This window comes from Anolis sagrei, chromosome 3, assembly GCF_037176765.1.
Source record: "Anolis sagrei isolate rAnoSag1 chromosome 3, rAnoSag1.mat, whole genome shotgun sequence".
NCBI classification, from domain to species: domain Eukaryota; kingdom Metazoa; phylum Chordata; class Lepidosauria; order Squamata; family Dactyloidae; genus Anolis; species Anolis sagrei.
Genome location: NC_090023.1, coordinates 85047908 through 85064630, shown reverse-complemented (window position 1 = coordinate 85064630; position 16723 = coordinate 85047908). Strand labels below are relative to the sequence as shown.

At 40.0% G+C, this 16723-nt stretch overlaps 1 long non-coding RNA gene across 1 annotated transcript; it reads right to left on the bottom strand.

Annotated features, from left to right (window-relative positions):
• Window positions 1–10981: 10981 nt before the first annotated feature.
• On the bottom strand, window positions 10982–16199 carry LOC137096628 (uncharacterized). The gene is made up of 3 exons (XR_010909559.1): window positions 16050–16199; window positions 15059–15198; window positions 10982–11335 (listed from the first exon to the last, which is right to left on the bottom strand). It is a non-coding gene; the product is annotated as an uncharacterized lncRNA (long non-coding RNA).
• Window positions 16200–16723: the final 524 nt, after the last annotated feature.

Below are 16723 nucleotides of genomic sequence, written 5' to 3'. Positions count from 1 at the left end.
CTGCATGCACATAGAATATTTTAATGGAATCGCCTAAGATATAACCTTATAAGAAAAAATGGAGCTGTGAGAAAACCAACCAACCTTCATGTGCATGCAATAACTTTGTTTGTGATTCAATACAACACAGGTCAGAAAGTCACCACATGGTACATTTTATGGGAGATGTAACTATTATTAATAGAAGCTGTGGGGTACAGTGCTGTAGTGAAGTACAACTTCTGATTGGCCCATTATTCTAACAAGGTCATCATCATATAAAACAATAACAATTATCACCTTTAAAACTAACGAATTTAGAAATAGCCTGCAGTCTATTAGAGTAATATTGTCTTCACTTACCTTTTTCTGATATGTGAGCAGAAAAGAATACTTTTTCTTTGAGTTAAATTGAAAGAAATTTTGCCTTTTTAAAAATTGAAAATTTCTACAAATGTGGGAACCTACACAAAGCCAGGGTTTTGTCCCCCTTCAAATAGCTATATTTTTATTAGATTATCTTGCAATTGAAGATGATAATTTTGAAAAGCACTGGACATTTTGTTCTTAAGCACAGTTTGTAAATCTTGTGGTGCATAGCAATTTCAAGGGTCTGGCTCCCCCCCCCCCCAAGTCCACAAAAATTATGCCAAACAAAATTAGTGAGCCTCTAAAGAGCCATAAGCCTTGGTAGTGTTTTTCATGACCAGATATATCTAGGCTGGAAAGCAAATGTGCTAGGGTCACGGGAGCCAATTTTGTCTCCAAACACACCTATTGTTTTTATTCTTATCCCACATTCCTCTCTAAAATGAGGCTCAAAGCAACTCCTAGTGGGACTCCTCCTTCCTTTTTATCCCCCCCTTTTCTTTCTTTCTTTCTTTCTTTCTTTCTTTCTTTCTTTCTTTCTTTTTCCTTTTTCCTTTTTTTGCAAACTGGGTCATATCACTTCTTGTTTCATTTTGACAAGTTTTCAGGGAGATGAAGGATTAGAAAGAGCTTGGAAATTTAATGAAACCAGTACACCATGGTTTGGGGACATGTTTGATGAATTTGGGGGTAAACGTGAAGGGCCTATGGGGAATCCGGTCCAAATAATATGTGGGATGGAGATGCTGCAGTGGAAAGACATAATATTACCCACTTAAATCTTCTGGTGATAGCTCTGCCTTTGTTAGAGGAATAAAAAGGAGCAATATCCTCTATCTATTTCCAATGATATGCAGATCTTCCCTGAAATTGAAGCCCCACCACACAAACAGATAGCTCCTTGGGCATTGGATTCCATTGCAATGGGTTAAACCCTTGTGTCAGTTGAACTGCTGACCTGAAGTTCGGTGGTTCAAATCTGAGAGATGGGGTGAGCTCCCACCTGTCAGCTCCAGTTTCCAGGGACATAAAAGAAGCCTTAGAACAAAAATGTATGTATGTATATCTTATAAGACTCTCAAGAAAGTAATATACAACAGTATTCTATGCTCTCTATTGGAATAACTTGTCTGAGACTTTATAGCATTAAACAAAAACATTGTCAGCACATTATAAATAAATGTGGATTATCATGTCAACATAGAGAAATAAACAACAGACTAAAGGTAATAAAGTCCATCCTTTCCTGGAGTCGGATTTCAGTGAAGGAATTCAAAAGTCTCTATCTTTATCTTCAAAAGAATTCTTCTTTTGGCAAGACAGTCTCAAGGAATTCTTCTTAGGCAACAAAGTCTTTCTTAGACAACAAAATCTCTACAAGGTCTCCCGGTATGTTATCCTTGTTTCGAATGAATAATTATCTTCTTCAGGGTGTAGTCTGTTATCATATTATGCTTAGTGCACTAAATAAGGAGTAGAAATAACATACACAATAGATACATGAAACTCCCAAAATAACATTGCTAGAGAAACATTTTATAATGACAGTAAAGAAACACGCTACTCTACTTACATTCTCTTCAGTAATACAGGCTCTGTTGCAGTAGGAGTTCTATAACGAGCAATGAGTCATAACTTGGCTGCCTCTTAAGTAGAACTACATCTCACAAGAAACAAGTGTATTCAACATATAGTAGTTTACAGGGGCATTCTAATAGGTAAACTACATTGTCAGTGGAACATGTTGTCAAATGTTGTAATGTGACATTAATGTTGAGTGTTGGATGAGAGTATATTTTACTCTTAAGTGATTGCTGACAACAGTTACAGTGTCCACAGCTAGTGTGACCCCTAGTGGTAAGTTTATGGGATGTAGTAAGAGAGTTATATTCAGAATGGATCATGAGGTCCCTTAAATTTCTGGATCTTTTGTGGGCAATTATAGGTTTGTCTTTGCATCCAGGAATGTCCTGTAGTAAATGCCAGTGTTTTGAAATAATCTTAGTGATTTTGGATGAATATTGTGTCAATGTCAAAAGGCCATATTATGCGGTTATTATGTTTTCTAGGGCGTTCCTGTAGTAATTCACCTCTGTTGATGGAGTTTGCCTTGCTCATGGCTGTGTTGAGTATCCTATTAGGGTATCCTCTTTCTCTGAGTTGTTTTTTCAGGATACCTGCTGTAGATTCAAAGTCCTTTTGTGTGCTAGAATTGCGTTTCAGTCTTAAAAACTGAGAAAATGGTAAATTAGATTTAAGATATACACAATTTGCCCATATCACTAAGGAAATCCCATTGTGGATTTTGACAGAACATGTTAGGCAAATCTGGGCAGGGCCAGCTAATTGTTATTTAGGGAATGATGTAAAGGGGGTGGGGGTATCCTATGAGGGGGGAACAAAATTATTTAAAAAAACCAAATGCTTGCTTGCTATGAGTCGCCTTAGGGCTGAGAATGGCGGTATACAAATGAAGCAAATAAATAAATAAATAAATACATTGAGTTGGATAGGACCAGAGAGAAAATAAGATAAGATCACTTATTTATTTATTTATTTATTTATTTGCTTCATTTTTATACCACATTTTCAGCCCTTAACAGGCGACTCAATGCGGTTTACAGTGCAATTAAAACACAACAATGCAACAACAGGATCGACGACGTCGATCCACAACAATTAACAATCAGACAGGACAAATCAACAAACAACATATATAACGCCTCAGTTGAAATCAGATCCGTTCTCATAGTCGTTGTGCCGTTCCTATGTTCCATTTACCGTCTTCCTTGATTAGTTGCATTGCTTAGCCAAACGCTTGTTCGTAAAGCTAGGTCTTGACCATTCTCCGAAACGTCAGCAACGAAGGTGCCTGTGTGATGTCTGCCGGCAAGGCATTCCATAGCCGAGGGGCCACCACTGAGAAGGCCCTGTCTCTCGTCCCCGCCAAGCGTGCCTGTGACGCAGGCGGGATCGAGAGCAGGGCCTCCCCAGACGATCTTAATGTTCTAGTCGGTTCATAGGTGGAGATGCGTTCGGAGAGGTAAGCGGGGCCAGAACCATTTAGGGCTTTATAGGCTAAAGCCAGCACCTTGAATTGTGCCCGGTAGCGGATTGGCAGCCAGTGGAGCTGGCTCAGCAGAGGAGTGGAGTGCTCCCTGAGTGCCGCTCCCGTTAGCAACCTGACTGCCGAGCGCTGGACCATCTGAAGCTTCCGGGCAGTCTTCAAGGGCAACCCCACGTAGAGCGCGTTGCAGTAATCAATCCGGGATGTAACCAGAGCGTGGACCACTGTGGCCAAATCAGACTTCCCAAGGTACGGGCGCAGCTGGCGCACAAGTTTGAGTTGTGCAAATGCTCCCCTGGACACCGCCGAAACCTGGGGTTCCAAGCTTAGCGAAGAGTCCAGGATCACACCCAAGCTGCGAACCTGCGTCTTCAGGGGGAGTGTAACCCCGTCCAACACAGGCTGTAACCCTATACCCTGTTCGGCCTTTCGCCTGACCAGGAGTGCCTCTGTCTTATCTGGATTCAATTTCAATTTGTTCGCCCTCATCCAGTCTGATACAGCGGCCAAGCAACGGTTCAGGACCTGAACAGCCTCCTTAGTAGTAGGTGGGAAGGAGTGACAGAGTTGGACGTCATCTGCGTACAGATAACACCGCACCCCGAAACTCCAGATGATCTCTCCCAACGGCTTCATGTAGATGTTAAATAACATGGGGGACAATATTGAGCCCTGCGGAACCCCACAAGTCAATGGTTGTGAGGTAGAGCAGTTGTCCCCCAGCAACACCTTCTGAGTACGATCCTCTAGGAAGGACCTGAGCCACTGCAGAGCAGTGCCACCAAGGCCCATTCCCGCGAGGCGTCTCAGAAGGATACCGTGGTCAACGGTATCGAAGGCCGCTGAGAGGTCCAGCAGAACTAACAGGGACACACTCCCCCTGTCTAGCTCCCTGCGCAGATCATCCACTAAGGCGACCAAGGCTGTCTCGGTACCATGTCCCGGCCTGAAACCAGACTGTGCCGGATCTAGATAATCAGTGTCTACCAAGAATACCTGGAGTTGTGAGGCCACCACACGTTCCAGGACTTTGCCCAAAAAGGGGAGATTGGAAACAGGCCGATAGTTGACGAATTGAGTGGGATCCAGTGATGGTTTTTTCAACAGCGGTTTTATCACAGCTTGTTTTAAGCTGGCTGGAATTTTGCCTTCCCGAAGGGAGGCATTAACCACCACCTTCACCCACTCGGCCAATCCCCCTCTGGCCTCCTTTAAAAGCCAGGATGGGCAGGGGTCTAGGATGCATGTGGTTGCCCTCATTCCTCCAAGTATCTTGTCCACATCCTCAGGTTTCACCAATTGAAATGAATCCAACAAAATCGGATAAGCAGATGCTCGTGTTACATCCTCTGAGACTGCCGTTAACATGGTGTCCAGGTCAGAACGGATCAAAGCAACTTTGTCCACAAAGAACCGAGCAAATGCTTCACAGCGGGCCGTCGAATTGTCAGGGTTCCCATCCGGCGTGGTGGGATTTAATAGACCTCTGACAACTCGAAACAGCTCAGCCGGACGGTTCTTTGCGGACGCAATATTGGCCGCAAAGAAGGATTTCTTTGCCGCCTTTATTGCCACGGCATATGCCCTAAGAAGGGCAACATACCGTGTTCGATTTAACTCGCTCGGGTCCGAATGCCACACGCGCTCTAGTCTCCTCTTCCTTCGCTTCATCGCTGCCAGCTCCTCGGTGAACCAAGGGGCTGGTTTAGCTCGGCTACTTGAGAGGGGACGTTCCGGAGCAATCGTGTCTATTGCCCTAGTCATCTCCCCATTTTAGAGAGACACCAGGGCATCAACAGGATCACCAACCGAGGAAGCGGGAAAATCCCCAAGAGCCGTCAGGAATCCATTCAGATCCATAAGCCTCCTGGGGTGGACCAACTTAATGGGTCCCCCACCTCTGCAGAGGTTAGGAGGTGCAGTAAGTCTAAAGCTGACCAGATAGTGGTCGGTCCATGGCAACGGAGAGATGGATAACTCCTCAACACCGCCACTTTGCTCCCATCCCTGACAGAAAACCAAGTCTAATGTGTGTCCAGCACTGTGAGTGGGGCCAGATACTTATCAGGGCTAGCAAGGAATAACAGAGGTCTGGATAGGGTTTTGGGATGCTGTGAATGTAGAAGCAGTTCAAAATGAACCACTTAAAAAAACCTGAGGTGTTACTGTGCATGGGACCATTGTGAGGCTAGATGTTTTTTTCTGTTTCAATAATTTTTTTTATTTTTATTTTCTATGGCAATTACATGGATGTTAATCAAATGGAATTCCTGTTTCCCTTAATGTCTTTATTGACGCGTAAAGCCATTGATGACATATCCCATACAGAAGTATACAGTGAAAACTCTCAGAACTTTAAAAAGGGACATGGCAGTAACTGTAGAAAGGGAGCTGGAAAAGTGTCACTTGATTCTGAAGAGGACATGGAGAACCCACTTTCCAAACCACCATCAAAATATGAATTCAAAGGCAAAAGAGAGAAAAAACTACAGAAAGTAATTGTGTGGGGTTATTTAAAGGATTTGAGATTCTAGAACAGAACTTGCAATTCTAAAACCTCTCAAGTGATAATTTATAATACTTTATGTGGCCATATGGCATGTGTAAATACTTCCAGAATGCTGTAGGCTTTGGGACGGGATGAAGAGAGCAAACAATTTTATTACCGTTTTAATGAACATTGATGTTGAAGCTTGGAATGAAATGCTGATGGATTTTCTGTAGGTTTGTGAGGCTGTCCATAAAGTATGCACTGCTTTTTTTTTTTTTTAAAAAAAATCTCCTTTCCTGACCCCTTTGTCACAATTTGTATCAAAGATAGACCCCTTTCCACAAAGCATTTCACACAAATTTGTCTTTGATGCAACTCTACTCATTGTATGTAAGAAATCCTTTGCTGTTTATTTGTTCAGTGATTTTGACTCCATGGAACAGCCCACACCAGAGCTTCCTGTCAGCCATGGTCACCCCCAGTTCCTTCAAGGTCAAGCCAGTCACTTCAAGAAATCCTTAGTGAAGAATAATAATACATAAGTTAACTCACTAACCACTGCACTGAGAGTTGCTTGTAAACTGATCATCTGGTGTTGCATGGCACTATGTCAAATCTGTATTTAAGGGAAATGTATATTTCCCACAATATAATTTATTTAGAGATACACTCTTGAATAATCAGATTGAAAATGGGAGTAGAGTGCATCATATTTATGGCATAGGTCAATATAATTCTTAAATGACTGGCTTTAAATATGATATAGAGAAAACTTGAAAAAGTTACTTTTGGGGCATAAATTGGTCATGCTATTTGAGAATTGTAGTCTAAGCTCTGCATCAATTTTTTTTATATACAAATGTTTTTTATATACAAAGTACAAATGTGAAATACAGTACAAATGTAAAATGAGACATGGCAGAATACAATTTTGCAGTCACTTAATATGCATATAAATAGTTTATAGGTAATTTTGTTTAACATCTTTTTTGTACATTTTCAAACAGTGAAATTAGAGAAGGTTTTTTTATAGGAGAAATCTGCAGTGATATAGATTCTCTATTTTGATCCAATGGGCAGGGGATCCACTTTCATTTAAAAGATATTGAAAACGGAAAGATTTTGAAATGCTTTACTGTAACAAAGAATTCCATTTGACCTCCAAACATAAGACAAGGGATGGGGGGGACAAAAATCTGGGTAGGCAAAGATTCAAGGAAAATATCAATAAAAAGAATTTCAGTAAAGTATGACTAGATATTATTAAGCAGTGTGTCAAAATCCCTCAACTATTCCCTCACCATTCTGTCTTTATTCAGCTTCTATCTAGCACTATGCTGCATTGTATTCTGTTATCCAGTTATCTAGGTTTCAAACATTTATAATATTTAAATAAAACACTTCAGTGTGTTATTTGAAAATAAAACAATATTTTGTGCAAGCATTATCAATCTTTAGATTTAGCCAGGAGCACATGCTGAATTTCTGAGAATTGATTCTGTACTGCCTAGGCACTCAAGAATACCTGGAACTGCAAGTTGCTGTGAGTGATGTAGATCACCAGTGGTGGATTCCAGGTGAGTTCAGTTGTGTGTGTGTGTGTAAACAACCCCTAAGTCTTAAGTATTTCAATAGATGAATTACGCTATACTTGTTAATCTCATTAGGTTATTAATCAGGCTACATTCCAGCTATATGGTGACTAGCAATTCAAGGGGATATGTGTAGTGATAAATCTTTAAATTCTGTGAACATGATTTCTGGGAGTAATTATGATCTATCTATGCATAAATAGAGGCTGCACATATACTAGGGAGAATAAACCTATTAAATAGAAAAGATAAATTCCATGTAGGGGTAGAGAAATTTCTAGTCAATACACTACATGTAGCATTGTACTTCAGTTTTTGTGGCCCCTGCATCCCCACATAAATTCTCCAAAGTCCCCCACCTCTACCCCCAAATCCTTGGTGGAGAGTTAAAGGCCTTTCCACATTGCATTCACAATGATTACTTTTAATTGTCACCAAAATTTCACAATTTTATCTTTAAAAGCCATCTATTATTTTCAGAGGAATTTCATTGATGAATAGAAATGCTTAGTGGCCTTCAGGATCCACATTGTTACTTTGAAAAATTGGCTTATAATCAGCAAAAACGTTGCTTTCTTGTACTGCAGATGCTAGAAGTTGTAACTTTATGGTGATGACTCCACGCTTTCTTCAGCTTGTTTGCTTCAGTATGTTGCCTATTTAATGAGACGCAGTGGGATACAGAGACTGAGAAGATGGTAAACTATAGAGACACTTGCTCTCTATGTCCATGACTTCTTGTTACCTGATCCTGTCAAAAATCCCCAGACTATGCTTTCACTCAACTTTAGGTCCAGTTCCGAAGAACATATCTTAATATTTTACCTTGAAATGTTTTGACCCTTTGTAACAGAGACATGGGTCCCATTGAGTGTTTCCATCTTTTTTTCTTACTTATCTTTGCACTAAATCATATCTATAAATCCCAATCCAGTGCTTCTGTTCTGTCGGAATAGACTTACAATAGTTGACTTCTTTTGCTCATTCTTTGATAAAATACACCATCAATGACACAAGGCTTAGGTATATGTTTCTTCATGGGAATTATGAAATCAAAACAATTCCAGTGTTACAGCTTTGTTATAGAAAATGGATGCATACTGTGTCAGATGAAAGCTTCAAGTATCTCAGATTTAGCTTTCCCTTCCATGCAAGCCTGGGAGGGGAAGGCTATTTACTGGTAAGAGAACATAAATAGTTTCATCCAGGATGTGGCCAGCCTATTTAAGGCTGCACTGACCCAGAACTCTACAGTCAGAGTAAATTGCTTGGCCACCCTCTTGTCCTATAGTAATATACTTTGGGGGTGCTTAGACCTTGGAGCTGCATGGGAATTCTATTTCAACCCCGCTGAAGCCATCCAAAGATGGATGGTTTCAGCGGGTCACCCTGGGATCAACACAAGTTAAGCAGAGTTGCAGCTTAGGGATTCAGGTTTTTGGCCGAAGATAACTGAGGAGAAGGACTGGGAGTACCAACTGCTCTGCTTATCCCACATCGAGTTGATCCTCCACAATGAGGATATTTCATTTCATAAAGAAAGTTTAAATAGGTAACATTTAGTAAAGTTGTCCTTATTTATTCCCATATTGGTGTCTTTATTTCAATGGTCGGTATGCATTTAACTACACAACAGCTCAGGCCCGTAGCCAGGATTTCGATTCGGGGGGGGGGGGGGCTGAGTCTGAGTGAAAGAGGGTCTACCCTAGCAAACCTTTTGTATCGTTACCCCAATACCCCCATGCATATGGGATATATTGAGTATGGTGATCAGATCATGATATGAATAAACATAACAGTTTAAATAATGTACCAATAAGGCCTTTCCGTGAACCACCATGAGAATTTCAGGGGGGGGGGGGGCTGAAGCCCCCCAAGCCCTCCCCCCCCCCGGCTACATGCCTGCAACAGCTGTAGATTACAACAGGTCTCCATGGTTTTAAACAGGAGTCTCAACTCTGTTGGAGATGTTAGACTTTTGGTTCACTATTACTCTTTTCAGCAAAGCACCTTTCATCATATTATAGAATACTGCATCATTCTCATGATTGGTCTTATTTTCCATTTCCATTTCCCCCATATTTCCCCTGGCTGGCATTCAGTGTTGCAGTTATGGATCTGTAAATTACATGTAACCAGTAAGATTTTGTAGCCTTACTGTAAAATTACAATACATAAGTGCCACCTCAGTCCATCTTAAGATCCAGTAGTTAGACATCACACTAGAGCAGTGGTTCTCAATCTGTAGGTCCCCAGGTGTTTTGACCTACAACTCACAGAAATCCCAGCCAGTTTACCAGCTGCTAGGATTTCTGGGTGTTGAAGTTCAAAACATCTGGGGACCCACAGATTGAGAACCACTGCTCTAGAGCATCTATCTACTTTAATCCACTGCCTCCTGTAGAATTCTGGGGCCTGCAGTTTAGGAAGGGGCCTTTAAACTGTTCAGCTAGAGAGGCCCTGGGCCCCCCTAAACTACAAACCCCAGAATCCTGCAGGAGGCAGCCACAGCATTTAAAGTGGATAGATGCAGGCATGGGAAAATTTCAGTTCTCCATGTGTTTTGGACTTTGCAGTTAATCTAGGATATCATCACATATTTTGGGAAGGTTGAGTGGGATTGGAGGGAATATAAGTTTTAAAGGCTTTTAAAGTTTTAGTGTACAGTATTTTAATTCTGTTTTTACCACACTGTTACTTAATTGGTTTTTTAAAAACTTTTGTACTGTAGTTTTTAAACTTGTCTAATGTGGAGTGTTAGCTGCCTTGAGTCCCCATGGTGTGAAAGACAGACTATAGATGATGATTATGATGATGATGATGATGATTATTATTTAAATTATAATTTAGAGAAAAAAATTGCTTTCAACTGCACAAAATACCATATAATTCATTATTTATAAAATTCAATTAGAAATCTACATTTGCACATACAGTAGAGTCTCGCTTATTCAATACGGGCATGTTTAGGGCATGTTTAGCCTGAAGAAGAGAAGGCTGAGAGGAGATATGATAGCCATGTATAAATATGTGAGAGGAAGCCACAGGGAGGAGGGAGCAAGTTTGTTTTCTGCTTCCTTGGAGACTAGGACGCAGAACAATGGCTTCAAACTACAAGAGAGGAGATTCCATCTGAACATTAGGAAGAACTTCCTGACTGTGAGAGCCGTTCAGCAGTGGAACTCTCTGCCCCGGAGTGTGGTGGAGGCTCCTTCTTTGGAAGCTTTTAAGCAGAGGCTGGATAGCCATTTGTCAGGGGTGATTTGAATGCAATATTCCTGCTTCTTGGCAGGGGATTGGACTGGATGGCCCATGAGGTCTCTTCCAACTCTTTGATTCTATGATTCTATGATTCTATATAAATGGACCAGCAGAATGTTGGATAAGCAAAAATGTTGGATGATAAGGAGGGATTAAGGAAAAGCCTATTAAACATCAAATTACATTATGATTTTACAAATTAAGCAACAAAGCATCATGTTTTCCAACAAATTGACAGAAAAAGCAATTCAATACATGAAAACATTATGTAGTAATTACTGTATTTATGAATTAGCACCAAAACATCACAATGTATTGAAACAGCTGTGGATCTGGGCAGGAGGCAGACTGTGTTAGATAATACAGGATGTTGGATGAGAGAAGGTTGATTTAATATTATCATTTTAGTCTTTTTTGATCAAGTATCCATATTTGGTTGTATATCAGGATCTTTGCTACAGAAGACCTGACGAGCAAAATCCAATGGGCAGCATAGATATTGTAATTTCTTTCTCAAATGGAGATGGTACCTTAGTTTCTTTTGACTTTTCTTCTTTCTGCATTACTTCTGTCTACCTGTTCATCGACAAAATCATGTAAACAGAAAAACAAATAATTACATAAAGTTGACTCAAGCTTCTTTTGTTTGATACTTTTAGCCCATTCGCAAATCAATAAAACAAAAGGCATTGAAACACAATTACAAGTATGATGAGGCTGACTGTTCTGTTCTCAATCTCTTATTGTATGTATGCTTCAGTAATATGGGCAAAATGCCATGTAAAAATTCTGCAAATAAGTTGAAGGATAAGGTTTATGTAAACTGTGAATATCTCAGTTTCAGAAGTAGTTTTACATTTTTTTCTCATGAATGCCCAGTTTAAGGTACAGAAAATAAAAAGCACAATTTTCACATTCCTAATGGAAGGCTGAAGGGAGACATGATAGCTATGTTTAAGTATTTGAAAGGATGTCACATTGAAGGCAGCGGTGTGTGTGTGTGTGTGTGTGTGGGGGGGGGTGTTTCTGCTGCCCCTTCCACACATCTGAATAAAATTCCACATTATCTGATTTGAACCGTAATATATGGCAGTGTGGACTCAGATAACCCAGTTCAAAGTAGATATTGTGGGATTTTTTGCCTTGATATTTGAGAATTATAAGGCTGTGTGGAAGGGCCCCTAGAAACTTGAACACAGAGCAATGGATTTGGATTCAAATTGCAGGAAAAGAGATTCTATCTTAACATAAGGAAGAATTTGCTAATGGCAAGAGCTGTTCAGCAGTGGGGGGAAATTTCTTTTTCTGGAGATTTCCAAGAAGGGAATGGCCATACGTTGGAAGTGTTTTGATTCCGTGTCCCTGCATGGGAGTGGGTTGGACTGGATGGCCCATGGGGTGTTTTCCAACTCCAGGGTTCTATTATTCTAATAAGAGTTGCATTTTTAAAAGAAAAAGATTTGTAAAGTCTTAATAGTTGCATAATGTCCAGATGGATAAGATGCTTAATAATAAATCAAACAATGTGGAAACATAGGGAATTATTATTCTCCCTTGGAACAGACAATAATGTATTGATGTTTTACTTCATTTGTATAGATTTACCTTGTAATAGATAACGTTCATGTTCTTTCTAACTATTGGTGATGTAAACTCCTTGATAATTGCCACACCAGTAGATTAATCATTCTGGTATGCTAGTTTAATGTACAGTGAATTTATTTACCATAATCAATTATAACAGCTGGTTTTGCTTTACATAGTTAACTGAAATACTCTAGGAAGTGGGAAGAGGATTGAGAGGGCAGATACTCACTGAGGACATTTTAATTGAATCAAGACCAAGGCCCCTTCCACACAGCTGATTAAAATTCAACATTATCTTCTTTGAACTGGAATATATGGAAGTGAAGACTAAGATAACCTAGGACCCTTCCATACAGCCCTATATCCCAGAATATCAAGGAAAATCCCACATCTTCTGAGTGTAGACTTGGATACCCCAGTTCAAAGTAGATATTGTGGGATTTTATGCCTTGATATTCTGGGATATAGGGCTGTGTGGAAGGGTCCAGGGGTGGGGTGCGGTGGGGGTAAAAGACACATTGTTACACTTGATATCACCAGGTAAGATTTATTCTATTTTCAGATTCTTTATATTGTTCAGACAATTGATTTCTACCACTTCCAAAGATATATGTTTTAACATTGCCAAAAGTTGTTATACTGTGCCCATTTACTGGGATGCATTATGACCTTGATGCATATTTAGACATATGTAGGATTGTGTAGTAGTCTTGTGCATTTGTATAGAATTGCTATCCATTTCTATTTGTTTCATTTGCAAGACCCTGTTTTCATTTTTGAGCTCATCTCCTGAAAATGGCTGCCTTTCTGAATGAGCTTTTTTGTTCTGAGTCCAAAAGAACAAAAAAATTCAGATCATTTGCCAACATGGGTAGCTTTCCCAGGCTTCCCTTCCCTTCAGTTTTAGGGCTAGAGGGGTGAAAATAACCACACTTGGGGGGCACATAACCTACTCTTAGCCCACCAAGTTTTATAACATTCGGGTCATCCGCCGATTTTTAGGGGTTTTTTTCTTTCTATAAATAAAATCTCCTTAAAAACATTCCCTCTTTTCCCCTCCTGGCCCGGCTCTCTAACTTCCCCAGGAGCAGCAGGAGGAGGGAGGCAGTGTGTGTGTGTGTGTGGGGGGGGGGGAGCACTGTTTTTTCCATTCAAATGATGGTCTATGTCCTCAGTTTCCTTTCAGAAACAGCCTTAATACAATGTTGAAAGTAAAAGAAAAATGCTTTACTTCAGCAGGCATGAAGGATAAGCAAATGGAATTGAAAAGTGCAAAAGAAAGCAAGAAAGTCTTAATACAGACACAAATTAAAGTCTCTCACAAAATCCCAAACAAAACAGCAGTCTTCCATCAGACAAAAGGCAATGAACTAAGTCTTTAGCAGCAGACACAAAGCAGATTTCATTGGAGTGAAAACACCAGTATCACGGTCATTGTTACCAGCGAAAACTGACTGCTCCTGCTACTGATTTATAGCCCCAAATTCCCCACACAGGAGGTAATAGGGCATTTCCCAATTAACTCAGCATTTTAGTAGCTATTCTGTCTGTGCTTTGTCTCTTTTCGTTTCTTGATAAATGTGGACACTTTCAAAACATCATTGTCTGATTCTTCTTCTGCCTCCAATTCCTGAGCACTTCCCTGCTTCCCTTCCTCTGCGGAAGATGAGGAATCCCTAACACACTACAGACACACCACACACACATCCTAGTGCCCAGTCCCACTCACTTCTTTAACTGACAGCAATGGGGGGGGGGGGGGAGAAGAGGAATTCCCTTCCTCTTCCCATCATTTTTGGCAATGGCATGGTTTGTCTTGGAGAGCTGCTGCCTTGGGTCCTTGCTTGTTGCTGTTGCTCCTGCTGCACTGCTTCTCTTCCCGTCCATCTCTCATGCAACAAAGGCACCTCCAGTCTCTCCTCTTCCTCCTTCATGCCTCTTACCTTCTCCTCCTCCTCAGCTCTTGGAGCTACTGTCATTGCTTGCTGCTGCTACTGCCTGGCTTACTTTAGAATAAGAGGCATAATGGAGGAAAAGGAGGGGGCTGTAGGCTCCTTTCTTGCATGAGAGTTGCAGGCAGCAGCAGCAAACAATGACCCATGGGGGCACCACGGCAGCTCCAAGGGATGAGGAGAAGGGAGGAAGAGTCACACACTCTCTCTCCAGCACATTTTAAGGAAGCTTCTCACTTCCTGATAAGGAAGAGTGATGACCTCCTGGAAGAGAAGAGTAAATGAGGGCTTACGTTTTGTTTGCTGGGGATTAATAAAAAAAGATTAAACTGTGTTTATAAAAAGCAGACGTACAAATGGTTACTGTTCAAACTTTCATTTCATTTTGCAGTTATTTTCATACCAGAGGGGGGTTTATTGTATCGTGCCATCCAAATAAAAGAAATGGTGCGAAAACACGGATTAAACAGCAGAAACTATTACCATGCACATGACTATTGTGTAGTATATTTTAGAAGACTGAATCATTTCAACTATTTTATTAAACCATATTTTAATTATTGTTTTCTTTTTTAAAAAAAGTTTTCATTTTAAGGGCATGCTCTTGCAATGTAAATGTATTGTCGAAGGCTTGTAAATTGAATACCAACACATATATGCCCTCCTCTTTCTTTCTCTCTCTCTCTCCCTTCCTCTCTATAAATCTACAAAGTGAATTTCTGCATTAAGTTTTTTCCAGGAGTGTTTTTTCTTGTAATACCTCTGCCAAGTCCATTCATGTTGTAACACTTTTTGTTGCTATTTTTGATGTTACAAGGACCTTGAATGTTTCTATCTCTGTCACCTTGCAGTCTGGCTTGAGTGAATCTCCATAAACAAAGCCACTCTTGAAAATTCATCCTGCAAAATACATTAGGTGAAATAAAATTTTACATATGTAGACTTCTACTTAAGTAACAATGCTCTTCCCCCACCAATCATTTGAATCTTTAGAGGGCCCACCAGCAACCTGGAAATATTAGGGATGCACAGAATCTATGGTGGGTAAAAGAAAATCGGAAAAGACTGCCTTTCTGTCACACACACACATAGATTCACATACTACCTTAGATTGAGGAAAAATTGTGTTCTTGCTATAAGTGTGAGAGTATTTTTTTATATAAAAGGAAGAGTCTCACTTCTTTATCATTTACTTTTAAATCTTCTTCCTCTTCTTCTCTTCTCCTCCTCCTTCTGTTGCAAATAAATGTCAGCATTTTTTGTTTAAGGCAGATCCCAGACAATGCACAGAACTGCACCTGAGAAAATGTTATAGATTCTACATGGAAGGTCACCACATTTTGATCAAGCATTTTCATGCAGGAGGCACTGTGGGGAAACATCAGGACTTTATTGCAGAAACACACTATCATTCATAATGGATGCAAGCAATGTTGAAGACCTTCCCTTCAATAAGTAATTGTGCCAATTCGATAGTTCATAGTCCTGTGATCATCCTTATGTATACCCTCCTAAAAAAGTTTAGAGCAATTTTGAAAGTCCAGCTTTGAAAAAAAAAAGGTGGCATAGAACTGGAAAACAGACAGCTTTGAAATAGCAAAGGGGAGGGGAGGGAGAAGGAGAATCCTACCTCATACGACCTCATCACATGTACCAATTTAAGCATCCTAGGGTGCTTGTCAGCCAGTTGAAGGATGCATGGGCACACAGTCCATCACACAATGTTCCTTGAGTTTCGGTGAAGGCCTTACCTTCAACAGGCATGGAAGCGTCCTAGGACACATCCTCGTCAACACGGGAATGCTAAAAGCTAAAAGATGGAGAATTGACAATAGAGTACTAGAAGATACAAATATCAGGAAAAATAGCAAAAGAAGTAGAGGAATTTGGGAGATAAATGGCAATAATCAATGTTCTGTCGCAATAGCATGGGATACAATGAAGGCAGTGGCTAGGGAACTCTTAATTAAAGAATATAATAGTTTAAAAAAAACAACAGGAGGCAGAAGAAAAAAATTAGAGGCAGAAATCAAGGAATTAGAGAGAAGATATATGACAGAACAAAATAGAACGAGTTATGCAAAATTAATAGCAAAGAGACAAGAACTTGAAAAAAGAGGGATTGGAAAAAGCACAGAGATATCTGATTTATTTAAACAGAGAGTATTTTGAGTATAGTAATAGAAACTCTAAGTTATTAGCTAATGCAACACAAATTAGGAAACAAAAGAAATTGATAACTGTGATTAAAGATAAATGGATAAATGGTCAAGTGATATAAGGGAAATAATATAATGGAGGTAGGAAATATACAAAAATAGAAAAGATGATAACTCAAAGGGAGGATTTTTTTCTCCTTTTATTATTTTATTATGTAGATCTTTTAATTTGGGTAACTCAAAGGGAGACTAAAGAAGAGAATATA